A 27,834-nucleotide genomic window follows, 5' to 3' on the forward strand; every position below is an offset into this window, starting at 1 on the left:
CACCAGTGTTTGGAGCCTGGAAAGAGAATGAGCAGCACAGATAAAATAATAATTCCCTGAGCATCTTGGACTTCAACAAGTAACATGTACGCCCATCAACAGGGCCGGCTCACACAAGCCTTCTCGGGGGCTGAACATCAACCGGTATCCTGGTTTCCTGGTATCCTCAGGAAAACAGCTGGAATCTAGTCTTCTTCTCTCATTGCTAAACGTCAACTTTTTAACATCCGGCTTCAGTAGATGACTGCGAGCAGGACAGTCTTCCAAAATTTTCTATTGAGCAAACACCCAGGGGGGCTACAGAAGGGATCCCATCTGCCTGTCATAAGCACTTGGAGCCCAGACTGCAGGCATGTAATGAGTCAGTTCTCCTAAATTAATTATACAGTACAGGCCTTTTAAATGCTTGTACAGAAGGGAAGAATAAGGAGTTGACAGTGGTCCTAACACCTTCAGCAGCTCGTGGCAGACCCACAGGAGCACTCTGGCTAGGCCCTACCTCACGAAGAGGGCTAGCTCAGTGATTATCTAGCACTTCTCCTACGGACCTCAGAGACCTTCCAAACCATCTGCATTTTCTTTTCTGCTTAACGCTGGAGAGAGTCACGAGGAACTGTCTGACCTCCTGGCTCTCAGCAGCAGGACCCAGCACATAAATCAGGTCCCCTGAGTCCAAGCCTAGGGCTCTATTAACCAGACTACACTAAAAAGCAAACAGAAACATACTTGTAGCATGCTGTGACTATGAAGTATCTGGCAGAACTTGTCTGAGCGAGAAGAGGCAGTAAAGTCGTAATCYATTTGGTTCTCATCCTAACTTGGTAAAACTCAGGCTTTAAACAGAGGGGGAAACAGGCCACTATTGCCAAAGAGTAACCTACAGCTCGCCTGTTCGGAAGAGCCTCCATAGCTTTGCCTGTAAAGAGCATTTTAGCATTTGGTACTTCCAAATTTACAGTTTGCCTTTTCAGATTTTAGTAAGATCAATAAATGAGCGAGCAGTTCTGGCCTCCCTGGAAGACAGGAGGCCTCTTCTCCACCTCCTCCTCTTGCCCCCTTTTTGAGGCATCTATATTTTACTTTCCTTTCTTGCCTTTCTGCTTCCTGCTGACTCGTGCTGTGAGTAATAAGTGTTTTGTGATCTCTTGCGTTTTTCTTCCCTACTCCTTTCAAAGACCCCAGAACCACAGGAAAAAACACTGCTTTAAAAAAGATCACTCTCACACTTATACTGTATGAACTGTCAAACAAGGTTTCAAGAGCAGAAGTCCTTCATGATATAAAGAAGTTGGTGTCCACCCTGCATACAAAAGGTAATGGTCACTCTCTGTGGGACAGTCTTCACACAGACCTGCCCCAGAGAAAAGAGACCCGCTTGGCAGTCTCTCCATAATGCTGAGAGGGAAAAGTATTAAGCTCTCTTACAGAACAGAGTAAGGATAAAAGAAAGGGTTCAAATGAAATCAGGCTAAAACTCCCTCTCTGCACAAGCACATGAAGCCCAGGAGAACTCAGACACAGAGATGATGCTGTTCTAATAGTCAATTTTCATTTCTCTCTCATGGGTTTTTTTTTTCCAGTTTTTTGAACACTTACAAACTCTCAGCAGCTAGAGCATCCTTCATCAAGCTGAGCATACGGTATGTGAAGAACCACTTCCTTGAGCTGCTTCTAGCCTGCACATGYTGGTTTCTTTGCTCCTCCAGTGTTTGTAGCACTAGAAGAAACACTGAACAACTGTTCTCTACCAGCTTCTCTACTCTTGAGCTCTTCATTTCACAGCCCTCCAGCGCTCTTTGCAACCCTACAGCCATCACTTCTCCAGCCTGGAAAGTCCTAAGCTACTTGAGCATTCCTTGTGCTGAAGCTGTTCTGTATTTTGATTGTCCTGAGTGCCTCCTTTGGATCTTCTCCAGTTTCCCAGTAACGTTCTTAAAAGATAAGGCTGCTGGAAATACAAAGTGCTCAAGATGTGGTAGTCATGGATTTACAGTGCCGTAATGATGACTTCTATCCTGCTGTCCATCCCTTCATAATCATTCCTAACATTAGACCTGCTTTTATGACTGCTGCAGATCACTGAGCCAATGTTTTTGCAGAACTATGGGTTTTAATCCCGACATCTTCCTCTTGAAAGGAGGACAGGTAGGTTGCAACCTACTGCTGAGTGTGTAGGGTTAGGACTGCTCTTTGCCTTACGTGCACCAATTCTTTTTCTTCCTATAGTGAATTTAATTTGCTATTTTATCGTCCAGTCACACAGAGTAGTGAAGTCAATGACGTTATCCCCACTCTGTTTACAGGTGGGGCACAGAGGAATGAAGATGTGTCCACATGTTTCAACACAGCAGTAGGTGGAAGAAAGGTCTGTGGTATCCTCATTTTTCCACCGCATGTGAGAACATGTTCCTTCCAAAGCTGTTTTAATGTGTTTTGCTAAAGCTGGACTGTTTGCAGGGGTGCACACAACACCACAGCTGGAAGAGGAAGGAAGAGGAGGTCCCAYCCCTTTTGTAAGGGGGGCAGAACAGCCAAACAAGTCATTAGAGTGCCACAGACCGACAGGGCCCTGAAGATTTAAGCTTGCTCTTTCTTCTGCCACTAACGGGAGTGGGAGCACATGCRGCATTGCTCAGAGGAAACCTCAGCCAGCTCTCGGCCCCGGTCAGGCTGCTCCGGCTACTATGAGCCATCCAGCCGCAAACACACTGGCACCCTGTTACTGCAGCCTGCTCATGGTGGCCTGGTGCTCCCGCACAGCTTTGTAAAAGGTCGTCAATTTTTAATATTGCAATTAATCCCACTGTCTGCCCAGCATCACAGTTTGCACCAAAACCCCTCTCAGCTACAGCACTGCAAAAGACGTGACAGCATTTGTTGATATAATCGACAGCACTGCAGTGAGGATTCAGGTTTGGGAAGCATATGGGCAATATCCTGCAAATCATTTCCATATATAGCTGTTATTTCAGAGCAGATCTTGTGTATGCGATTGCAGCTTCTGTCATCTCCTTTTCTCTCCTACCTTCTCAAAACTTCCCATCTGTTTGGCTCTCAAATTAACTGGGCATTTTAGTACAATGGGCAAACTCTTCCAATCCATTATCGTTAAGGGAATTTTAATAACTTATACTTGCTGGCCCATTTTTAACTCTTAGTTTCSACAGCTCATTAAAGGCCTCTGCAAAACAAGCCGCTATACACCACATGCAGCGAGTACTACGAGATTTTGGGATGCACATGTCTCCATCTGCTACACACGTCAAGGAACAGCACCCAACTGGGGCAGCATGGTCTTGTCTGACCCAAATTAAGCCTGCTCTTGCCAGCTAGCACCACCTCGATGCATGCACAACCCTGCTTGGTTCCCTTGCGTATTGAACCCAGCTCTTTCTCGAGCTGCCAAACCTCTCAGCATCGCTTCACTTCCACAGGGCAGCATCGACACCATCCTGCCAGAGGGGCCCACCTTGCTAAGGCATGTCGATACCCTGTGCCCCAGCACGTTGTGTTTTGTAAGAACATTAAGGAAAAATCAGATGGCACTTTGTAAGCTAACAGACCCCCTGCAAGGGTGGGCAAAGGGCTTGCTGGTGGCATGCTGCTCCTGTCCAGAGCACAGGCCACCAACAAGGCAAAACCTGATGTCTCACTCCATGTCAGTGCGCTGCGCTTTACATCTTCGAGAAAGCAATTTCCTTAAATGATGCTCACCTATGACCAGTGGGTCCTGAACCACAGGGCAACTGCAGAGCAGAGCAAGGTATCATACCACCTGCTTCATTATCACAACTGAGTTTCAGAGCTGAGCTAAAGGCCATCTCCTGCAGAGAGGTTTCTTTTTACTTATATATACACATCTTCTGAAGTGTCATCAAAACTATGGATGTTGAATGAATTTCTAGTGAACGTAAACAAAAAAGCACATCAATGAAAGACCTATATCGGAAATTCACTATCAAGTGCACAGTCTAGCCTAGTACAGACAAGAGATCAGCAGGACACTCTGCTGCCTGGTGGTAGATGATTCTTGGAGAAGAGACCAAGGCTCGATCAAATCCCACTGCAAGAAATCAGAAGAGTCTCAGCAGCTTCTGTAATCTGGGGCGAAATCCCGTTGCAGGTACCTCCTCTGATTTTCAACATGGTACTAAACCTAGGCTGCTCTCAGACTCATTCTTCTGGGCAAATGTGTGACTTCCATAATCAGAAGCGCCTGCAAAGGCAGTTCATGGCTGCCCTAAGCCTATGAAGTATACTGCTGCCTATCATTTTATCTGTGTGCCGTGGGCTCTCGATCAGGAAACCCCTCCCCCTCATCTGCATGGAGGCTGACTGAGGAAGCCCTTGAGATACCTCCAGCACAGGCACAAGCATTGCTTGGGTCCTCGAGACAGAGAGTAAGGCACAGTCCCCTGCTGCCTCACACACTTGCCGATCTGTTCAGCTGTGTAAYGCAGCCCAGAGGAGCCACCTAGGGCAGTGCACGCCAGACAATAATTAAGTTGTTGGTGGTTTGCCCCAGCAATACAGTAACTGATGATTAAAGCCGACACAGGACACCGCTGAGGCCTGGCACACAATAAGGCTGCTCCGTTCTCCTCCTCCAAATTCCCACAATCGAACAATTTTGCTAAACGCATCATGTTCCAGGATGCTAACCGCTCTGCTGTTTCCTAATCAGCTGGGGCAATTTACATTGTCTCTGGCTGTGTTTTACATCAAATCTCATTTGATTCTCTGCTACGCTACAATATTGCTAAAGACAACCATTCTTCAAATACGCTTTCTACGCACATCATTCCCCTTCTTTACCATTTTTAGATGAAAAGGGCAACACACAGCTGTGTGTGCTAATTATGAGCATCCTTATACACTGCACTCAAGAGTCGTCCTCTGCTTTGTTTCTGAAACGGTTCCCTTTTCTAATCCCACGGTTGATACAGTAAAACATTGATAACGACAACGGTATCACTAACCACCTCAGGTTTCAGGCGGAAACAGATACATTTTGGTGGGGCTATGCTGAGGGTTGGACTAGGTGATCTCCAGAAGCTCCCTTCCAACCTTACTATTCTATGATTCTACGATTTGTCTCATGCAAACAGCACTAMATGCAGCCAACCCAGGAATCTCAACACGAGCTTAACTTAGCACTGAGTTATCTTTTTACATAAGCAGAGCAGAGCAAAGCAACTCGTGATACTGCTGTGCATTGGCTTATATTGCTACTTTAAAGACCATCAGCTCAGAGCAGATCTTAGATAACAGAGGCCACAGGTGAGMAGCAGAGATTTCCTTCAGTCTGAAACACCACCTAATTGGAAGCCAAGTGCCTTACCGCATGTTCCAAGCAAAAACATTTGTATCATCAAGCCTTACCCATGGGCAGATGGCTGGAATTGCACAGTGGGGTTCCTTCTTGCAATATGCTGCCACCAAGAGCACTTTGAGCAAGATCCAAAACCTCTTCAAGTCAATGGGAGCTTTTTCAATTAACTTCAGCAGAACTTCGGTAGGATCCAGAGAATTAAGTGACCCTCAAGATGTCTTCTGGGCATCTGCTGAGAATCTCTGGAGAGACTTTCCATCGCCTTTGTGTATACRTATATTTTTCAGTTCTGAAACAGAAAGGATTAGTTCAAGTTTCCAGAATTTCTTAGTTCAGCACTACAGGAAAATCCTGGYCCTGCTGAAGTGAGAGGGTATTTTGCCATTAATGGGAATTTTATTTTATGACTACTACTTCCTYTACTTAGGAAGTTTTGGCAAACTCATTCTTGCAGTACAAAACGAACAGTGCCAAAAACAAGCACCTAACCACTGCTCTTGAGATGCCCCCTACAACTCCGTAGTATCTGGCAACTCTCCATCCTTCCATTTCTTAGGTGCTTACAGCAGCCCTACCTATGTGATCTATCAACATCAGCTTTTCCATTCCTCCCACACTTCAATTCTTCAAAATGTGCTGCGATAAAGGGGAAGCCCCAGCAATTTCACATTAACCTGGCCCACTTCTCAGATGTAAAGTGTAGCTATTCTCCATCTCAATTTCACTTCTGTACAGAGCCGAAAGACATACTAAATACTGTTAAATTCCACAGCATGGCCCATTGACCATAACGCAGCTTCAACAAATTTATATGCAAGGCCATGGCAAGCAGGCTTGGTGGCTTTTTAAATGAAAAACGAAATTAAGCATTACTCTCCTTGGAAGAAATCAGTTCAGCTATTCAGGGCCTGATCTGTTTAGGATAGCTAGTAACGAGGTCTACTGGGGATAGAGCAAGTAAACATTTCCTACCTTTACTTCAAGTAACTATATAACCTCTATTAAAAAAACACAATGTCAATGGAGAGCCCGAATTAAAATCAGACAAAACTAAGACCCCTTCTCAAGCCCCATACACCGTTTCCCACAGAGCCCTGCTTGGACCTATGGGAATTATATCCACTGAAAAGGCTTCTTCAGGGGTTGAAGAACCTGTGGTGGAGTGAGGCTGCACAAGACACATTAAGGACACAACTGAGGGAAAGAGGCTGCTCAGAGGACCTCTATCCCACCACTGCCTGACTGAGCCTCCTGAATTCTTAAGGCTGAAGAAGTGTAACCAGATGACTTTTCCATATCTACCTAAAGAACTACACTTCTGGATTTATGAACACCAAATAAAGATTTGGTGATTTCTTTGTTCATCTAGAATATCTAGTTTCATTTTAATCTGAGAAATTTAAGACTGCACATGCTGGTGTTGAAAAATAAAGCKCTCTGACTTCTTACTGGTCCAAAATCCCTTGCATCAAAGCGCCTTATTTATAGGCAAAATACTCTGAATCAAAACATGAGGTTTYGATTTTCGCAAAAATAGAACATTTCCAAATTTCTCCTTGAAAACACACACACAGTTTTYACATTGAACCTGGCTGGAAATACTGTCGATGCCCATGTGGAGCTGCTGCTATGCTTTGCAAGACAGCCACAGAAGCAGCTTCAGCAAGGCACTGATGTCCAGACACGCAGCAGGCAGCTCTGCATCAGTCTCCCAGCACCCACGCGGGGCTGAGGCCGGCTGGGCACGCCAGGCGTCCTGCGGAGCRTACCCACATCTCTGTCTAGGCAACCTGGGACTGACATACGCTGACCTTAAGACAGAGAGAGAGGAAAGCTATGATCAGAACAACTCCGTAGCTTACCGTTAGGCGTACTCTCACGGAACGTGGGAGCTGCCTTTTGTGGGACAGTCCAACATCACCTGCAAGACCAAAATGACAAGATCACCGTAAGGCCAAGTTACCAAAGGAGATTAGGGGTTCTTCATTCATTCAAGTCCTTAAAGACGACTCAAAGCTGAGTATCCTTCTAAAATATTGTCAGAAGGGCACTGAAGCAGTCAATATTCTGTCTGTTGCCCTCGTCACKGCTATCATAATCCTGGCAGGCAAGTATCTCTGTGATTTAACAAGTTCCTCAGCAACTACCTCCTGACGTCCACAGAAGTAGGATGATAAACCTAAGAGTCTGACTTTGTAAAGAGTCAAACCACTAAAAGACGACTCTTTTGGAAGGTAATTTGATCTTTCATTACCTTTCCAAATCAATCGCYGCCAATCTTCCAAACTGTATCCTGAACCATTGAATATATTTCTGTGYTGTAAACACCCAGACAAAGTCAGCGTAAAAATCTTGCCATCAGTTAACTAGCCTGAAGTCTTTCCTATATTTTGTGTTGACTGGGATGATAAATAATTTATTTTTAGAGTATCAGATCTCAGAAATAAATTTCTAAAACAAAACTCCTGCAAAACACAATTACTATTTAACTCATTTTAACAATTCAATAAATGCCGTGGAATGACTTCCGTTAGCTATTCTCCTAGCCAAGGTCTACTACATCATTAAATATTATTGAGTTGGGTCTGCCATTTTGCTTGAAATTATGTGCCTGGCATTTTAGTCTGGGGCCATAAATGCTGGAAATGTCAGTTATATAAGCATCCATCTTTTTCACTACTGTCTCCCATCAAACATTAATGGTAGGAGCGCTAATCCATTCTACACAGTCCCAGATTATCTACATTTGCTAGGAATGGAACTGTAACAGAGCACGCTGACAACTCACAGTAAGTAATTACTCTTAGAAATATCTCAGTAAACTCAATTTGCTCCCAGAGGTCTTTTAAATTATATCTTGTTAGAGTGCAATGCTTTTTCAAATGACAAGGTCACACAAAAAAGCAAAACTCTATTTTATCTTTATCAGAGCTTTACTCCCCCCACCATAAAACTGTTATAACACATAATTCCAACTAGATAGAGACGTTGTGTTTTATTGTTAGAATCCAGAAAAGCTATAAAGCAAGCAGAGTTGTTGTTTACAGTCACAATAAATTTGGAATATCATATACCATTCTAGGTGAGGCAAATGCTTCTACTAATGCAATCTGAGTGGAAAGAGCTACTTTTTTTCCTACAAAAAATTCACTGGTGTCGTATTTTTCTCTTGAATTTACACTAAAAAACCCTATCTACTCATGCATCAGAAAAGATGCTCAAACCATATTAATGCAGAAGAACACACACTATCTCATCACCCTGCTAAACTGCTTTGCTGACTAGGTAGCAAGAGGTTACTGAAAAGCAATGTGGATTATGTAGTTTGACCAACACTTCACCACTTAGGGTGGTTGGTATTCTTTAGCAGGCAGCAAGAGCCTTTGGATTTATATACCAATCTCCTGCTGTTTGGGCAAAAGGCTGAAAATGACTCTTTCAGTCTTCACCGAGAGCACTGAAGTAACTGCCATACAATCAAATGGGACAACGAGAAAGACAAGGAATAAGTAACATAATCTCATCTTGGCAGCAGCCATTTTAGGCCAAAAATCTGCATCTTGCGATTCGCAAGGGGAGAGCATCAACAAAAAAAGCTTACATTAGGAATGGGTCCTTCCCRGGAAGTTTACCTTCCTCTGAGCCCCGTCAAGGAAAACAGGAGTCTCCCATTCTCACAACAGATCCTCTCATGTCGCGCTTTCGACTCTCCAGCCSTCCCGATACGCACGTTAGTGTTTCAGATTAGGCCTCTTAACAGTAAAAGTCATCCTAGAGAAAAAATTTGGCTAGAATTAAAAATACAGAATTGCCAGCAGAGGACATTCAGATTGCAGGGGTCTCAGATCCTTACACTGCTAGAGTGTAATCTGCATGATCAATAGTGACCCTTTCTTTCTCTTCCCTTTTAAACTATTACCTGGAAAACAGGATCGATAGAGCTAACATCTCCAAAGGTTGATTTTAGAAGAGTGCAACCAGGCCCTCCCGCTCAGAGCCGCTCGGTTATTAACTCTACAGCAAGAACCCCTCAGCGATGGCCGAGCCACTTCAGTGAAAACTCAGATAGGTCAAATCTGTCGCGGATCRGCATCGGATAACTTAATGAATTTAGATTTATGCCACTGCAGTTTTGGTCCGCTCAAAGATGGAGGGCAGCACTGTCTTACCGCAGATGTGGATCTGACTTAGAGCAGCGGAGTTGTCCTCATTCACATCGGCTAGGAGCCTGATGCCACGACTGCAAGAGCTGAGTTTACTCGTATCGCTGGAGAAAACTAGGACTAATGTCTGTATTTGTAGTAACATATTCTGAGCGCCCTCTTACTTTAATATAGTATCAAACATTTCAAAAACAACTTATGGTCTGAATTTTCTTCCCCTTTTTTGGTCCAGTTCTTCAGTGCATATCTACAAAACCATCATATATTTCAGCAAAACTAGGACTGTTCCACAGCGAAGCARAATGAATGGACATAACTGGAAATTAGATCCATGTCCTCTTATAGAAATATGACTTGTGTTTAAATTCATTGAAATTTGTCASTGAATTTTGACTTTTAATGCAAGGAAGAGTTTTGTTTCATCTCCTCCCAGACCAAAGCAGAGTATTTCAAGGCCCAGATGAAAACGATATACTCACGTGCTGCAAAAACAAATTTCGCAGAGGAAAGCAAAAGCAAATCCTTTAATCAAAACCCTCGTTATCGGTAGGAAAACATTAGGATGGAAAATTATCAGCCAGCTCTACCAAACGTGTATTCCTTCATTCTGGTATTTTTACCTCGCTGATAACACAGCGAGTCCCATTGATTTCCCAGAGCTAAATAGTGCCTCTGCCTTCCAAAATGGAATGGGAAAGGTAAGGAATTCACCACTGCCTGAATATATCCAAGCAGAAAGAACATTTCTAATACTTCTAAAACTCTTCAGTCTTCCAGACACGTAATTTCTATCTCTGCAGGTYGTAAACTGAACTCAGATATTGACAGGGGGGAAGGGAGAAAAGAGGGATGTTTCAGTTTGCTTCGTTATTTTTTAAGCTGTTTCTAACTGGCAGAAGACATTATCCAGAGACCTTGTCAGGATGTTCTCCATCTCTGAATACATACTTTAAAAACGAGTCACTTTGGCCGCAGGTTGTTAGGCTCGGTGTTGGGCTTGGCAGGTAACATTTATAACCTGCAGGTCACTTCAGAGGATCATCACATCTGCCTGAAAAACCCACAAATCTACACAACGAGCAGCAGACTCTAATCAACCTTTGGCTGCCCTTCMTCGTTCTCCTAGTTGTATTTTTTTTTACTGCAATCCTACACAGAGATAAAAATTAAAAACGTAACCGTGAGCCTGAAATCAATTTGATTGAGAGCAAATGAAACAAAGCAAATGTTTGAAGCGTCTTTTTCCCCCCTTCCCTTTTTCATTCCCCCTATTCTTTTTGACGTTTAGATCCCTCTTGCAGCTTCTCAGAGCTGCCAGGAAAGTGAAACAAGCGGCTCAACACCCAGCTCTCCTGCGGAYGGCTCGGCTCGGCTGTCGCTCTTCATTTCTCACTTGCAGCATCGCTCAGCTCTCACGTGTGCCTGCAAGAACAAGTCTTCTAACCGTACGTTTTSTCCTCCTCCGAGCGTTCCCGCCGCGGCAATGTCCGCCAGGCTTTCACCGGTCTCCAGCGGAGGAGAAGTTTTGAGGTGTCCAGGCCACAACCGAACATAGCGATGCTCTTGAGCTGTGCTTCAGACTGCAGTGTGTATTCCTGTAGTGCATGGAGAGAGTCCACAGGCAACTGTTACTCCTGTCAGTCAAACGAGTTGATGTCTCTAAGACCGTGGGGCGCAGGAGACCTGCCAGGGCCTGTCCAGGGTTAGCTACCGCAAGAGAAACAGGTAAGGGAAAAACCAGCCATGGGGTTACTCCTCCAYGGATCTCACCCTGGCCAGCGCTTGGGAGCGGCAGCAGCGACAGGCAGGCACCCATGCAGCCGCTCTCGAACAAACGGCACGTGCCGACTCACAAAATTCAGAGAAAAGTCATCAATTCCTGCAAGATTGCATCCAGACTTAGGCCAGCGCTGTCGACACTGGATGCTGGCCCATAAGTCACTCTATATGAACCTAAACCAGTGCCACCTGTGTTGCAGCGACAGTCTTTTCTGTAACTAAGMAGCAGCTATCATCATTTTCATGCCCAGTATCACCTACCATAAACTTTTAACACGATGATAAAGCCAGGTTTTAGCCTTTTAAATAATCTGCATCTTGACTAACTGTCCATTCRACTTTTTCCTTGCCAGTTATATGGAAGGGCTGTAAACAAAGAGGGACGGGAACAGCCATTAAATTAAAGCGCAGGCAGCGGGAAAGGTCAAAGTGGCATGCTTTACGATGGCCTGTCACCGAATACACGGCAYGCTAAAATTCATCTATCGGTCCTTCACGAAAACAGGAACGATCTCTGACGTGTATGAGAAATGAAGCGACGCGAATCGACTCTACCAGAGAGGCCTGGAAGGGGGGCATCTAGAAAGGGCTGGGGCTATCAAGACCCAGCTCCGCGCTTCCTCGCTGCTGCCTTCGCCCAGGTGGGACCACAGAGGGGCTGACCGCCGGGCGCTCGCACGTAGCGTTTAGCGACGCCGCGCCGTGCAGCTAGTGAGGTGAATTCCCTCAAGGACTTCAACTCCGTGCCTTCGCCCCCAAGCACAGCTCCTCATACCGAAACAGAGGAAAATGTTACGTTTGTCCCTTGGCAAGGGCAATTTTTACTTCAATTATCAGCTGCGGGGATGGCCAAGGGTGAGACAGACCASGCGCCGGTGCCATCAGCGGCAGGTTGCGTACTTCTTCCGTAAGCAGAAAGTTTATCAGCATCGGGGCACAGCTCTGCGGTACTAACTGTATCTGCCGTTCTCAATGGCCTTACTGCATTCAGTCTTGCTCAGCGGAGGAAAATATCATAAGGCAAAAGGATGGACATGCTCACACGGGAGCTCCTGAACGTCGGAGCGTTCCGGGCTGTGCATTTCCACGGCACGTAGCGCCGACCTTTGCAAACCGCATTGAACCAGGTCCCGTAACCGGCTGCATGGGGCGCCGCCGTCTCCTTAGCTACGTTGGAAAGGACTGCTCGCTTACGGAGAGCGGCCTGCCTGCTTTGAGCCCTTCGGAGCGCAGCTGCTGAAGAACGTGCCCCGTTAATCCCGCGAGCAGCTCATTAGGACCGCGGCTGGTCCGACGAGGTCTCCTTCCAGGGGCGGGCTTGATTTCGAGCGCGATTGCGCGTGCAGATAAGTAGAGAAGAGGAATCAGAGGGTGCTGACGGTTTTGAAGCATGTTATTTGCGATCAAGTCCAGCAAACGCTAATGAGACACGATGTCTTGCCTGCAGCACACCCTGATGTATTTTCTGTCACATAATTATACGCTATTGTGGCAGAACATATTTTCTCAACGATTTCCTTTCCGTCTATCTATCTATCACGGGGGAGAGGACCGCCAATTTACAAAAATCTGTCTTTAAATGATGCTAAAAGACGAAAAGCGTCTGTCTGGTCTTAGCATTTCTCTTACAACTTGACTAAATACTCAGCTCGCTGATTCGGAATAAATATCTTTTCGTCTCCTTTAGCTTAAAGGAGGATGTGGGAGTTTTTTCGCAGCTGCTGGATTAATCGCCACCATAATTTTCTTCTCTCGCAGAGCCAAAAGCTATTGTACTCCCACACTGTAACCACAGTCCTGCAATCGTAAAATGGCACCTCTCCTCTGGGGGTTCAAACACAGGAAATGGCCAGAGAAACCACCTGCCTCTGGTGCAGCAAACGGCCAGTGGCTGCATCTCACCCCGCTTCGGAGAGGACAGAGGAAAGCCCACCAGGTGCATGTGCTACCACAGTGTCACCCCCCTTGCTTTGGGAGGAAAAGTCATGAGTAGCTCTCCTTTCGCCGTTAAATACACTTTGACGTGCTTTGGTCAGCTGCAGAGAAAATCTGTACCAAATTCGATTCCCCAGAATGATCTCTCCTTGCTGTTGTTGTCATTACAGGTAAAAAAACACCATTCTGCAACACTGAGGCTTACTAAAACCAAACTCATGCTCTTGTCTCAAGTATAACTACTTGAAGGGTTCAACTCAGGAGAAAAACTGTTTATGGGAATATGAACCTTAATGAGATGCATCAGGAAGACAGACAAGCACACAGGGACTTGGGGTTAAGAAAATATGTCCTACAAAATCCTGTATGAAACCAGAGTTTCCTATACTCCCATCTCACGTAACCTCGACTACAGGCTTTTCCAGCCCGGGTCGTATCGGTGCCCTGTTGGCCCTGCTACTATCCTCAGAAGCACACCCAGGTGGGAAATACATTTATGAAGCTGGGATGCATCTTCTAGAGGCTTTCACAGGTCTCAAGGACCCTGTAACTCATGCTTCTCAGCCCCTACCTCCACGTTTGCATTTCCTCAAACATCAGTACTATAGCTCCCAGAATTAATGTCTCTTTTTACATACCACACTCGACCGATACACAACAAAGGCAGACAGGCTCACAGCCGAGGAACAGCAAGCCCAATGACATCTCCGGGAGGGAAAGCTCCTAAAAACCATTTTCCGTACCCTTATCTTACAAGAACTTGTTCGCGTAGTCCTGAACTCATTACAGATGGTATAAACGATTCCTAACAAACTCAGGCTACTACACACTGTGTGTTTCTGTTAGTTGTTAGCACATATATTGCAATGCTGTTAAAAACCCCACGTACATAACTTCATGTGATCTCAGCACAGAAGTCAAAAGCTTAGAAAGGATTTAACCAAAGACATCAAGCATGTTCTCAGTACCTTCTCTACCTAGTTTCTAACAACTGGACATTGCACTGGACATTTCTACTGACTACAAAACACGGATAACTTTGGCTAGGGTCCACGACCGTATTCATGGAGATTACAGTGAGTAGATTAGAGCCACTGTTTGTTATGATATGTTTTCTGCTTTTATTTTGAATTCTGCACAGCAGGTAACAAAGTGATGGACATCGGTGATTATCTTAAGTAAGTGATAAATCAACAGCTTACACTGGGCAAACTGCAAAAACAAATTGTGCTCAGCTCTTTCCCCACTTCTTTATGACCTATAAAATTGGTTTCATTCTCCCGCATTTAGGAAAAAAAAATCACCAGCTCATGACCTCTATTCCTTTTGCTTGGGGACTGGCAGGAGATCATTGAAGGCTATGAACCATGAGGTTACAGAAAGAGAAAATCTGATGGGAAATTCCTCTAGCCTTAAGTGGGTGGAATATGGATTCAATCCTATCCCAGCAATTAAAGCTTTTGAATTTATGCCCTAGAAACCCTTCAGTTTGCATTTTTCAGAGATTTGCAGAAGTCTTGGGGCACAGAGTTACCTTCCTCTGGCTGAGCAGATTATCACAGAGACCAATAGAAAGGGACACAACTTCGAGCAGCGCTTCCTACAGAACTTCTCACTCTGTTCCTATTGAGCGTCTTGTTAGCCTATGACTCATATTTATCTTCTTTTCCTGCTCATTAAAACTGCCATCCTTATAACTGAAAATGCTAGGAAAGGCTTTGGTCTAATCAAAGTAAATCCCCTTTTCAATCTCCTTTGCATAGGGAGTTTTTGCAGAGAACAGAGCTAAGAGGACATGGCTGGAGAAAAAGACGAGAGAAATGTTTCCAGCAGTTCCCAGGAATCTACCTCATTTTTACCAATATCTCGTTGCCCGCTGCAAAAAATCTCCCACGCAGCTTATACCTGAGGCAGCTGGAGAAACTCCTCATCTGGACCATGCTGCATGTGTCCAATGTCGGCACAGCACAGCGACACTACCAACATCTCTCTGCTCGCTGTCGGGCCAGACGGGCCCCTGGGCAGCCTCCAAGCTGGCTCACTGCTGCCTAAAATTTTTCCTGTGCTGGATGTGAACTAAATATACAGGTATCGTGAAGAACAGCCGAAGTCTGCATAAGCATTTTGCAGCTTTCCCAGGGCTCTCCAGATACCGTCGGGCGAGACGCGAGCACGCTGCATCTGCTGCCGACCAGGGAGGTATCACCGGCCCCAACGCAGAGTGAGTGCCAAACTCTGCACACTCTGCTAATAATGTGTGTGAAACGGCCAAAGTTCCTCAAAAAAAAAAAAAAAAGGTGCAAGGAGGGGGATCCATGCTGTACATTGAATTTGTGCTACCTGTAGTAACTGATAGTTTGGAAGGGTACGAGGTACCTATGCTCAGCTGGTCCAAACTGGCAGATCAGAAGACAAAAGACGGATTTAAAATCTACTCAAATCCTGCCGGCTGGCAGGTAGATATGAAGATGCTCTTTAAAAATACCTTCTTTTCACTTTGGAGCAGCTTGAACTCCAGCCACGAAAGCTGTGCCAGGTAGTTTTCAGCACACGGGAGGGCTGAAGAGGACATTTGCAGGGGATTTTGTCTCCTTACCCTTCAGAAGGCTGAGCACATGGGCTGGCAGCTAGAAAACATTTTGGTGCTTTTCAAGTTTTTTTTTTTCTTTTTTTTTTAAGTTAGCCTACACATCTTTATTCTATTTACAGTTCTGTTGTTATTTCTTAAGGTTTTTTGGGTTCCACAGTCAGCAGCGGTCAGTGGCAGAGCTATCCAGGAGGGGGCAACTCTGCTCCGGGGTACCTTTCTCATTTTCTTCTGGTCCTCAGAAGAGGAGAACCAGCCTTATAAACGATTCTGCAAAATCAGGATCAGTCCAAGACGTGTCTTTCTAGATCAAGTGCCACTTCCTCACTCCAGATGGGAAATGCAGGTAGTTTAGCAGGAGTCCTGCATATGAAGACCTAGCTTCATCGCAATCGTTTCAGGCCAGGCGGGTTTGAACGCAGCAAAGCAGAGACTCGGTCCCAAAGCACTGCCCGTGCAATCACTACGCAAGGCACAAGGAACTAGCGCACACGACTATGAGGAGGAAGATTTGCGATAAAAACTTAAGCAAAGGCAGAACCTGTGCACAAAGCATTTCAGCTTTAACGAAAGAGTCTATTTAGACAAAATTCTCTATCATCAGAAAAACGCCTGGCTGAGCTGAGGCGGCACAGCTACTGTGTTTTTCATCACCTGAGATGTTCCCCTTCTGGAAAGCACATCTGCTGAGATCAAGGGGTAATTCTGATGTGTTGGTATTTCACAACAAAGACCTATGGGAAATTTTTCTATCAAACCTGCTTAGGCAAACTGGGCTTTTGATTAGATAGGAAAAAGCTCATTTTTTTCACTGAAAAGAACAAATGCCCCACACTAAAAATCCCTCTACGACATTGCTACTGCAGTGCTTCAGAAGAAAGTGAAGTCCCTTTTCCTCTGTTCCCCCACTCTCCTCTCTCAGCCAAGCAGCCCGGCCAGAGATAGCTTTTCTATTTATTTTTTTTAAAAAAAGGAAGGTACAGGAAAATGGACAAGTAAAACAATGATGATCTCAGGCCTTTTTCTCCCCCTGTCCCTGGTGCGACATCAGCCCAATCTGAGAAAGTAGCTCTCAGATACAAAGCAGGGAGCCAGAGAGGAGCAGCGAGTCTACCATTAACTGTCTCATAACTGGTTTATTTATAGTTTTTCTAATCCCACTGAACATGCCCTGCTGCATTAACCAAGCCCCTTCATTGCTACCAGCACCTCACTGACAGAAACCAGTCCCGCACTGGTAGGCTGGTAACTATTTGTCTGCGCGCTGACAGCAGGCACAGGGAAGTAAGGTCGTGCAACCAGAGTGTGACTTCTTGCCTCACGGCATGCCCTTAGATTTGCCCTGTGAAACCTAAAGAGAGTATTTTGTCAGGAGAAGGGACGGGGAAACCAAACTGTGTTCTCACCCTGCGTATTTGCCGCCGGCTGCACAAACCACGCCATCTCCTCCAGCCTCAGTTTCCCTGATGCCTGAGAAAAATCTAAAAAAAATCTAAATCGGCTCCAAATATTTGAAAAATCCAACCGAACAACACTGTTGAGGGTCCAGATGCTCGCGACGGCAGGCACGGTCCCAGCCCAACTCCGGGCTGCCGCGCGGTGACGGAGGGCAGCCGACGGGCACAGGCGTTTGGCGGGTTACGGCAGCTGAAGGGGAGCGCGGGGGCAGGAATTTAGCTGCATCTGGCGACGCGTTCCCTCTTCGGCAGGACCAAGCCGAGTCTGGGAAAATGGAGCTGCGTGTGACTGAAGCATTTAGACTGATAAATGTGAATATCTGTGGTATAATAAAGGAATAATTTGTGTGAAGGAAAATTGTATTATGCTTATTCAAAGCAGAATTTATTTCTTCCCTTTCTTATTAAGAAACTCATTTTAAAAACCCCAGCCTCAGGTCAGGGTTATACATATAGGGCTGATTCCGTATCTGACAGCGCAGAATTCAAAATTTCTACGAAATTCCTCACTGTAGTCAGTCACCAGCATAAGCCCCCTATTTGGGCCAAGAATTTCCTATTTTTCTTTTAATTAAAAAATGGCTTGAGGGCATGTAAGGCTTAAATTACTTGCATAGAGAAAAATGCTTCTCTAAGAAACCTATTAGGAGATACGGCTTGAGAGCAACAGAAGCCCTTCAGAATAAACACAAGTTTAATTTTTTTTTTTAAGTAATGCAGAGGAGGGGAGATAGGCTGGAGAGTTTTGTTCAGCTCATTTTGGGCTGTCACTTTGTGCCCTGCACCGTGTTCGAGTTAGATCCAAAGAGTTGTTGGGGGAAGAGTCAGTGGGACGGTGGCAGGAACCCGTCCGCGTGCCCACCTCCGGGAACGCGCGTTTATATAAAACGGGCAAACCTTGGATTCGAGACAGTTTCACAAGTCCAACCCCACGATCGATACAGCAGCTTGGCTTGCACGTCGGCTAGCGATTTCCCGGTGTACTCATGCAACACCCTTAAGCCAGGGGCCCACGGCGCTGCGACCAGCGCCTGTACTTGTAGCAAACATGCAGCCTGCGTACTGAGAAAGGTTGGCCAGTGCAAGCCCCGCTTTGGCGTTGCCGATACGTATTCCTACCTGGACAGACAAGTCGATCATCAGCCCCTTCTGGGGAAGCGTTGTGAGTATAGTACGCTCCACGATCCGCTCTCCCTCCTAGTCGCCTTCCGTAACCTCTATTTTCACCTCAAATGCTGCAGATTCCTCCCGGACCGTGGTAAGACAGCTCTCTAGTAACAACTCAGAGAAACAAAAATACGCAAATTGGGTTCAGAATTCCTACTCCTTGGGAAGGCTACGACCGCGTAATAGTGTTACGCTGTGTTTTGGCTAAAAATCAAAACCTTAGGTTAGACAGCTGACCATACCATTGCAGTGACTAGACACAGGGCTTGGATGACTTAGACATGCAAAAAGATGGACAGGCTTAGTTAAATACTAACAAGCTGTTGTCTTGGCCGACCTGCAGCAGGACTGAAATGAAAGCACGAGCTCTCAAAGGGCTCTCGGAGCGCAGCTGCAACTTTGAAGCTATTCCTCCAAGACCGTCTTGCCCAAAGCAAGGGGGACAGGCCAACGTGACCCCAGCGAGGGCGAGCAAAGGCAGCGTTTTGCACAGAACAAGGTGCTTCGTCCTCACCACCAGGACAGGGAATTGCTTCCTCCCCTTGCTGCTCTCTGAGGACCTTCGCAGCCCCGGGGCCAGTGTCCCCTGCACTCCTCCACCCGGCATGTTCCGTCTGGGCAGAGGTGAGGACCGAAGATCAGGTTTTACTTTCTTAAGTCCTAACCCATGGCTTGCTAAGGGGTGTGAAGAAATCCACGGAGAAGCACAAAAGGCAAAACAAAAGCAAAGCCTAACTTTTCCTTGAAACCTGCTATGCTCACTTACACTTTACATCTTGGGGAAGCTAATGGATTAGAGCAGGATTTTTCAGGCTTCGTGAATGTGGGATCCTCTTTCGGCTTATCCGACTGCATGCGATCCTCAGAGGCGGCAGCAGTCAAGTCCCCCCTGGCCGGGAGGGCAGGCTGCGGTTGCTAGCGGCAAGCATCTGCTCCCCACCGCTGGCCTGGTGGAACTGAGCAAGAACCAGCGGTGGGAGACGACGAGCAGCCTGCGAGCTAGCAGGGGCCTCCGCACGCTGGCATCACAGCCAGGTCCCGCTGCCCTGCTCCAAGCCAACGCAATCACGTCTGCCAGCTCGGCCAAACGGAGCCGCCGCTGGCGACTGCATGCAGACCCGGCAGGGAACGCTCAGACAAAACCGACCTGGCTTCAGTGGGTGAACACAAGTCGCAGGGCAAGAAATAGCCTGCAACAGAGATGAGCCTTCCCTGCGGCCCCATCAGCACTCGCATCCTTTGGCCAACCCTGCCAGGGCGCACAATTTACACTGGAGCTGAGCACCAAGAAAGCGGCCTGTTGGAAGGAGAAGACCCAGGCTAGGTTCAAAATTGGCTGACCGTGCCCTTACGAGCACTGCAGAAGTCGGGGAGCACACCTCATCCAGGACAGCACCCTCTAAAACCACCTTTCAGATGAAACTGCCTCTGCTCTAGCCCATGGACAGCAGCTTATGCCAACACGAAAACTTTGCACCAAAAGAGAGTAGCTGCACCACAAGCTCTGTTCAAAGGCAAGAAGCTCTCTCCTCTTAGCTAGCAGCTGCCAGCTCTGGTCTCACCTGGATGACCTTAATGTGCACCAGCGTATCAAAAACAACGCAGATCTGACCTGGGCAAGTTAGAGCCTGTGACTTCACACCTCCTGTTTGTAACAACCTCCAGGATACTGAGGGGGCATCTTCAATGGCTCCAAGAAGCTTTCTCCATTTAAAAGAAAAAAAACAAAATGTTTTTCTAGGAATCCTAGGAATCCTGCTATGCGTTGAAATTTATTTAATTCATTTACTTTTTAACTACAGGACCTTTAGCTATCTTACGGACGTTGTGCAGAGAGGGTAAGCATTACCCCTGCCAGCTATCGTGCGCTCTCTCTCTTCAGCTTTAGGTAGAGCAGCCAAACCTTGCCTCTTTTAAGGCCTTAAAACCCCTGCGCAGTGGCAACGAGCCCAAGCCCACCTCTGAAAGCACACTCCGTAGTCCCTCGTTCACGATGAAGCAGGCAACTTCCAGCAGCCACCAGTTTTGGACAGCTTGGGCAAGGTAAGTGAGACCCACGGTGCACAACTTCTCCGACAGAGGAGGAACATACTGCGCCGGCCTGATCAGGAGATAGAGGAAGGTAACGCTTATAAAAATAAATACATAAATTCCATCTAAAAATCACAGATAACAGAGACCTGTAAGATTTAAACACTTTGAAGCAGTACTTAAATCAGCTTTGCCTTTAGTGGAGGCAGGGCTCTGACTCTGTTCTCAGCAGTGTCAAGAACACTCCTTGGCAAAGCACAAAACCGCTAAGCTAACTGTTTAAAGCCTGTCCCAAACTGAACGGTGCCTTTCCATCCGCTTCGCTGGGCCTTACAGAAGCCCTTTGGTTCACAACTCAATTTTGCTGTCATCAAAAGGGGAATAGCATTTTCCCCCTCTTACTTAAACGATGAATTTTTAGGGTAGGGGTTCTAAACACTGTATGTTTAACACTTATGATGGGCAAGTCGGATCAAAGGGTACCAGCAGAGCCTGCAACAACCCTTACAGTGGTGGCAGAAGCTGTTAAAAAGGGTTGGCTGGCTGGAAAAATAAGTGAGAAACCTCTGCCGGAGCAAAAAGCATCTCCTTCCGTGTCATACGGCATCTAACGCACGGAAAACCGGGGCTGCCTGTCCCCTTAGGGAACGAATAACCCTTTTGCCTGCTGAAACGCGAGCTTCTCCCTGCGAGAGCTAACGCTGAGTGAGCCCCTCCGGCAGCACGCGAACAGCGCGCTCAGCCCCCCGCGCTCAGCCCGGCTCGCCGCATCCCGAGCGGCGCCCGCCTCCCGCGCGGGAAGCCCTGCCCGGAGGCGCTTGCCCAGCGCGCCTGCCTCCCTTCTACGGAGGCTGCTGACTTTTTCACTCTGCGGTGTTCTCTGTTTGCAGCRGGGAATTAAAAAGATTATGCTGCGTATACATGCGAGGTGCTCTCTTACCGCGTGGCATAAAGAATAAATGCTCAGGAAATTACAATATCTTTGAACTCTCCAGATCAATCTGATTGAACTACATACATCATTTTAAGTTGACAATGCGCTTCTTGACATCAAAGGAGGGGGGAAAAGAKGGTGTGTTTTTTTAATCAGGCTGATTAGAAGCACTGCGGTGACATCTCTTCTATGGAGTTTCAATAATTCAGTGATTTTCTTTTAAATTGCAGTATTTTGTATATTTTAATCTCTTGTTTTATTTGGCTGCCTTTGAATTTTTTTCTAGGGAGCTCTTGTGCTAGAATCCTGGCATTAATTTTTTGTCAGTTTGGTATTTCAGCTTTTGAACGCTCATAAGAATTCTGAGCTGGGAACAATCTAGATTTGCATTAGTAAACTAAATTGATTGAAGGTAATTCAGCAAACAATCACCCCCAAAAAATCACCTTGTACCAATCTCATTTATTATGTATCTATTTTTCTTACCCAGGAGCTGATTTCAAGAGCATTATCTTATGAATAAACAGCTCTTATCCCTTGAATAGACACATATAGTTCAGGATCTGCATAGAGACTTGCCAGCAAGAAAGAACCGCTTCATTCTTTCCATATATATTGGTTCAGTGGGTGCAGAGCTGTTGGTTTAGAGGCATATGTTCAGCTCACACAGATCACTTCAGTTCCCTCGATATCTGCCAGGTAATGCTGATTTTCATCCGTTAAGGACCAGTCCCCTGGTTTTCCTTTAAATTTTTGAGTATTTCAGTAATGTGCAAATTATGCTAGAATACTAAAGTAGCCCRGTTTCTTTTCTAACCCTGCGCAGCAAGCTGGGGTCACTGGGTAAGCTTTCTCTTCTTTGCTCTCTGAATTTTAATTGCGGTGATTTCACAGCCTGGCTCTAATTTCCAACACTAATTTATAACGAAAGCTCTGTATTTTGCTTAGCTCCTGGCTTTATGCTTCTTGCTTGCTGGGTTGCTCTGGATATTGTTAGATGACTTCTTGCTGAGAAACTCCACGTAATKGCAGAAAAATTTGTGGCGCCTTTCCTCAAAGGTTTTCCAGGCAGAGTTGGCTGAAGTTAAGATTTCTGCCCCAGAACTCCGCACTCATTGCTCTTTATGCTTCAACTCGCTTTCACACAGTGAATAAACCAAACTCRCAGACTTTCAAGGGCATGCAAAACTTGCAATAATCTAGTAGCTAATTATAAAAACAGAGTTTGCCAAGCCTGTCACCCAAACGCCTCTAGTGGAAGACAGTCACTAAAGCAACAGGACTTGAAGCGTAACAGCATCTAGAAGGACCGTGAGTCATTAAAGTTAACTGCCAGCCAGGTGATGGTATGAGGTGCACGGACATCTCCTAGCCACCTTCTGGCGGGGCTCTGCCTGCCAGCAGGAATTCTGCACCGCAAGGAGGAACGTCACTATCTGCTGTAACTTGAGGCCCTTCCACCTACACTACTACAGCTTACCTCTGTAGCCAGCACTTGTAACTGCACYGCAGTATTCGCCCAGATTAAAGAGAGTACACTTCCAATTTAAAAAAGATTTGCCAGGAAAAAGGGAAATCAAAGTTAAAAGAGTCAGTATTTCAACTTAAATGGGCAAGGTTTAAAGCAGGTATATGATCAGCTTTTCTCAGAAAGTCGGACTTCCTTAAAGCATTTCAAACTAAGCAACTTACATTACTGCATCTTTTCAAAATTATGCCTGAAGTCARTTATTGCTGGAGGGAGGGACGGAAGTTGTATATAGGAGTTTTAGTCTGATCATTTTAATCAAGGCGAGAYGCAGAAACGTAAAAAGATGCACATCACCTTGATTAACGAAATCCTCCRAAGAGTATCACGGCTTCTTTGCATACTACCTTTAGATGAACTCATCCACTGTTTGTTTGCAGGTACTGTAAGATATACAACCAGGAACCCTACTGCTAGTCATGGTTTTGGCACAACACACGCTGCTAAGTTCCCAAAGGTCTGAGGTACCCGACTACTGCTTTGACRTATTTATTTATTTATTTATTTTTTACAGCTCAGCTCAGCAGTGGCTGGCAGCAGCAGTTCAGTAGCTCAGGGGAGAGCAGAAGCACAGGGCAAGCTTTCCTCGTGGGTTAAGTACCCACCAAATTCTGTTGCCACCACTGGCAGAGCTGACGTGAATTTTGGGTTATGTACCTGCTGCGTTGTGCTGGGTGTCGTATCCAAGCGTTGCCCGCTTTGGCATCTCTGATCTGATCGAGGGCATGAGGCTACGTATCTGTTTGCCTTGGGTTCTCCCCATCGCAGCACTGACTGAGCAGAAGTGCTGAGACTGCTAAATATTCCTGCTTCRTCTGCTGCTACTCCTGTAGCAAAGATGAGCTGTACAGAGCTAAGGGTGGTAAAACACTGGTGCAGGGGCCCCAAGATGTTGCAGATAAAGCTTCTGCAATAACTGACTACACAGTGAAGTCCAGACCATGACACTCAAAAGTGGTGGAGGCAAGTTCCTCCATTCCTAGTTCCGTCCATCGCTAAAGYGTGGGCATCTTTTCTTTGGAAGGAGTTGTKCGCTAAAGAGAAGYGAAGCGTTCCTCAAGAGCTACAGTGAAGGCTTTTACCTGCAAGAGCTACCGCTATTTCTGAAGGCAAAATACTTTCTCAGTCAACATCACACYTGTCCTTTCAAGAGGGGCTTTATGTGGTGATCAGAAGAGGCCTATCAAAATACCCATGCGAGGAAAGAGAGGCTGCAGCACGCTGCCCACTTGGGCGGACAGTGCTGATCGTGTGGTTTCCCGACAACACGTGCATTTGGAGCTCTACACSGCAGGGACTCGGCTCTTCAAATGTAACCGGCAGCAGCAATAACGCTCCCATCGATGTCAACAGTGCCACAACATTAAGAGCAAACATGCTAACAGCACAGGCAGGCGTGCAGCCATGCATGCCTGCAAAGGATAAAAATAGCATTTTGCAGCAGCGTAGCCCTCTGCTGAGCAACTTGTAGTCAAGATTTATTGATTATATCTTCCTCAAAATGAGAAATAAGCGAAGTAAATCAAAGCAGAAGCTAAACCGAGCAGAACGCCGTGAAAACCGTGCCGGGTGAGCAGCCCTGTGCCCATTGCCTCGGGCAACCTGCTGCCGAAGGATAACGTGCCAATGCTAATTAGATGAGCCTTTCCCTTCCCGTCAGGCACACTGCAAACTCAACAGATGAGTGCTTGCTTTCCTCCAGCAACGTCGGCGCCACTCGGGAGGCGACGTTTCCATCCTTGTGTTGTTCTCCGTGGTCCCGAGCGCAGGCCGGAGGTGCTGCCGCCCCCACCGCACTGAGCATCAACTGGCCAGTAGATCCAAAAATATCTTATCCAAAAATAGCTACAACTACTCCTTTGAGGGGCAGGGAACCATTCCTGTGCCGAGAGCCAGGACGGCCTACAAACAGCATTTGCCAGTCCAACAGGCACACACGATGTGCTTTTGTTTTATCCAGCAATAAYGCATTGCAAAAACCCACAGCAGACTGCAGAAGAAGTTCCCACCTCCCAGTTTGYGTAGCTCATTCCACAAATCGTATCCGCACACGGTGTGTTTCCCACCACACTACGTAATCAAGTGAGCTTGATATAAYGGGCCTACCTGGAATCGAACCCATCGCTGCGAGACTGCCCCTAATAGCAAATGCATCACTTCTGAAAGACCAGCTTTCCAGGGACATGCTCATCATGGGACCGGGGTGCAGTCACAGTCAGAAAACATTACTGCCTGCAAAATAAGAGTCATTTTTTAGAGCTGGTTGTTTGACTCCAAACACAGGAGACACTGGCCAAACTAGGCAAGCAATGGGAAGCAGGGATCTAGCAGCRGCACAAAGGAAGAGCTCTCTCTAGCAAAAGAGATGCCCACCGTCCACCTTTTGCATCAGCTTTCCCAGACATTTCTGGAAAAAATTACTAGCAAGTAAACAACACCCCCCCCCCAGCTAAGCAGAACTCAAGATATCAGACCACAGCCGATGCCTATACTGCAGCACAAGCTAGTTAACTCTCCGCTTGCTTCAGTACGCTGCTCTCTTTAAGCTAGGCATCGGAGGTCAGGTAGCACGTTACTTCTTCAGGGAACACAAACCTGCCCGCTGCAGGAGACGAGCACTGGCTGACTTAGCGCTGGCAGTAGATTTTTACCAGGGAATGAGAAAAGGGACATTATAGGATAGTTAGTCCACAATTGCTTCTCTACCACTTTCCTAAATGCGCTGGAGGAAGCAGGGATTAATTCAGGGCCTAACGGAGAGGCTGGGGATGGGCAGGCTGCCTTCGCACTCGCGTTGCTCAGCCGGCGTAATGCCGGAAGCTCATCTCTTTTTCCAGGCCCACCCGATACAGGCCAAGGTAATAAAGCTCATCTGCTTTTCTTCCCACAACAGCAGCTCAAATTACTTCCTCCTTCTGCCATAGCAGTGGGCGACAAAAGACCTCGCGCTCCTTCCCTGCTGGTTCAAGCCACAGATGAGCCCGAGCTCCCCGCAGCAGTACCTGCTCCTCGCCAGCCCGCAGCACACGCGCCACCACGGCGCCAGGCATCCAGCCCAAGCGCTGGCACTGGATTGCACCCCAGACTGGTGGGAAAGGGGACAGCACATCAATGGAGAAGGTAGGAGGGTAACTGGGCCCTCCAGGCGTGGGGTTGCCCCGTCTAAGCATCTCCCCCTTGCTTTTGCATTTGACAGCATCCCACCATACCCTCTGTCCCGAGCCACCCCTGCGTGCCTGAACTATTCCCCAGCCCCTTACTCCCCTCCAGCATTTTGGKGCTACATTGCTTTGCTTGGTGGTTCAAGCCTTCACCTGAAGCGCTGTTTAAGATGTTAGCCTGCCCTCCTCTCCCACGTTATATCCAAACATGCCTGCATTTCACAAGCGCTGGTGGGYGAGGAGCAGAGAAGGGGAAGGGACAACACTGTGGCTCCTGGACATTAATTCACAGCCCCCGATACAACGAGCATTCTCACTGCTCTTGCGGAGTGCAGCTGAAGAGTAGCTGTTGAGCACTAGCCTAATACTGGATCCTACTGCAAACTACCAAGGGTCTCATCTGAGAGATATGCTAAAGAAGAATTAAAAACCTACTGTTTTTCARGAAAACACTCAAACGTGCATCTCACAACAAGACTACAGCACACACCAAAAGTTTTCAGAGACAGGAGCAGGTATAGGCTTGGCCAGGGTTAAGACTGCTCACCAAAGCTGAAAGACAGGGTTCCCCACTAATGCTAGTTTCTGCAATGCATCTACTCCCACCACTCCACCACACAGCAGTAAAACCACYGCTTTCCTGCATGTCCGGCCACCCATCGCAACGCCCTACAACGCTAGGTCCCTCTGGCTGCCCCGCCTCAAGCTGTATTGAACTAGCATGGATATCTCACCCTGATTTTTCTGGCTTAGTCCACAGTAAAATTTTGCCCAGGCTGTGGTTTTCTGCGACCGGGCAACAACGTGCTTTGGGTTTCCACGACAGCAACCCTCACCATCACGTCGGTCCCAGCCCGAGGCAGCGGGGTGCCCTGCTTAAGCTAGAAGCAGCTACTGGGGGAAGAACGTAGCTTCTTTGCTGTTACGTCTGAATTGTCCTCGCAACTGGTTATTGCCTTCTGAATCAAAAGACATCCCCCCCAAATCTGAGCAAAGCCAAATGCAAATAAAAAGGTGCCAAATGGCCAGAAGCACATGCTGCCTCTGACCCATGGCTCCCATGGGAAAGCTATGGGAGCAGGGAGAGGCTGAACACTTTAGTACATCTGTTCAGTTTATACAGTTCCCAAACGGGAGCTGAGCTCCCAGAAAATTTCATTCATGGTCTACGGTTTCATTTTGTCAATCTATTTCCTTTTAGTGAGTACTATCTCTTTTGTTATTCTAATTTAATCTTTGGGGTTTACTCTTTTACATTAATTTTAATATTCGCTCCACAGAAACAAACTGATATGTCAACTGCTAAGTGCACTGGGTTTCACTGGAGTGGCTTACAGATTCGGTTTTTCTGAAGCACGGTGTCACGAACGGAAGCACAGCGAAACCTGCACAGGCAAAAGAAGTGGGAGAGTGAATCAGATGATGGTAGCATATTTTTGTGAAGAGGCCAGTCATTATTAGTGCAGAAGTACACTTCTCAAAGTGCCGCAAAAATACGATCCTCTTTGCCGTTGTTGYTCCCTCTCCCTGACAGGAGCACACTGGAAAGCCTATAAAGAAATAGCTTCTTTTCAGCACCTCTTTTTTCGCAAAGTGGTGGGAACTGCAGAACCCCCTCAAGCTCCTAACGCAGCCTAACTTGGAGATCGCAGAACCTCTTCCCCAAGACGTGGCTGTACAGTGAGTTCAGCGWGATGGAGACTGACACCTATGAACTCATTTTAGCCTACCCTGAGAAGACCACCAATTAAACCTGCCCA

This window comes from Rhea americana, unplaced genomic scaffold (genome assembly GCF_003343005.1).
Source record: "Rhea americana isolate MKP2758 unplaced genomic scaffold, rheAme1 scaffold_107, whole genome shotgun sequence".
In the NCBI taxonomy this organism is placed as follows: domain Eukaryota; kingdom Metazoa; phylum Chordata; class Aves; order Rheiformes; family Rheidae; genus Rhea; species Rhea americana.